This window comes from Rhodnius prolixus, unplaced genomic scaffold (genome assembly GCF_049639745.1).
Source record: "Rhodnius prolixus isolate KJV_2025 unplaced genomic scaffold, Rpr scaffold_5, whole genome shotgun sequence".
Lineage (NCBI taxonomy): Eukaryota > Metazoa > Arthropoda > Insecta > Hemiptera > Reduviidae > Rhodnius > Rhodnius prolixus.
Window position 1 is genome coordinate 20,103,476 of NW_027411624.1, and position 1,331 is coordinate 20,104,806.

General features: G+C 33.1%; 1 protein-coding gene across 3 annotated transcripts in view; it reads left to right on the forward strand.

Annotated features, from left to right (window-relative positions):
- The window catches only part of spen (spen family transcriptional repressor split ends), a 187,878-nt gene that overhangs the window by 49,599 nt on the left and 136,948 nt on the right, over positions 1 to 1,331 (forward strand). The gene's annotated exons all lie outside the window — the stretch shown is intronic.

Genomic DNA, 1,331 nt, shown 5'->3' on the forward strand with positions numbered 1-1,331 from the left:
CAAAAGACTCTGTACGGACATATAATGAAATGGTGGCACGTTGATTTAGAACCGATCGTGGTAAGTAAGGCTCCTGGATGGATTTGGCCAGCCGGCCCCTGAAATCTCGCATTATACCACGAAACCCAAGATTATATAAGTATTAAGCTTTTGATATAAAGCTGGCTTTTTTCAGCCTCACGTTTTCAGCTTCATAGAGGTTAAAACCCCACGAGTGCAAAGCTTTTTTCTTTTTTATTGTAAACCTATCTTGAGAACAGATGCAATTCCCTTGAAGTGGAGGAACAAATAATTAAAATTGAAAGTACCAGGATCACGTACTTTGCTGCAATTCAGTATGCAAGTGAACAGTATGTAAATTGTAGAAGTTATTCTATCACATTGGTAATCTGTGTTAGTTTATATAGCCGATTTGACCTTTTAAAGTGAGAGAACATTCTCCTACCTGGGGTACCCCTATAGTGCACGGGGTCGCGGGTTTTCTACACTCCTTTCTTATATAAATGTATTTTGGTCACCATATTGGCCAACTTAAATATCACCTTCTAGCTATTCCAGCAGGTTGTAGGTGAAAGGTAACGTCACGAAAACTGTATTTACCTCTCTCGCTAAAACATCAACTTGCATCTCTAATTATATGCTATTTCTTTATCGTTTATTTATTTTTCTTAAAAGTTTTGTATTATTGCTAGAACTTTACTAAACAAAAATTATACTTTAATCACTTCCTATATCATTTCAATTTCAGTTTAATTTTTTTTTTTTTTTTTAATTGTCAGTTGTTATTTTATTCTAGAATACCAATTATTCTTTTTGTGATTTACCTTATTATTATCACGATCTCATCTCACTCCTTTGAGAGAGGATATTTAAACATTTTTATAGTTCACTTGTTCACCTTGAGAGTGTGCGCCGCACACTTGTTATAACCTTCTTTGTGTTTGCTAAATTATACGACAGTTTACCTTACCTCTTCTGTCTGTCTGTCTGTCTATCTTCTACCACCATCGTGCAGACAATTATACATTTTGAAATTATTTGGCAACTGTATAAATTAAACTTTTTTTTTTTTTTTTTTTGTTTGAACCATCTTGTGTGAGGGATATTACTCCTAAATTGTTTTATTAACATTAAATTGGCCATCTTTAATAGCCATATTATTCAAAAAGGAAAAGGTGCTCATCTAATGAGCAGGGTAATTAAGTTTTTTTAGGAGCCATTTTAAATTACTTGGATGTTATTTTTAAAAAAACTGTTCTGATGTCTGTCCGCATCATCAGGTAAACTGATGGCAATTTTGTACTAAAAATGTATAAATTAAACAAAACACG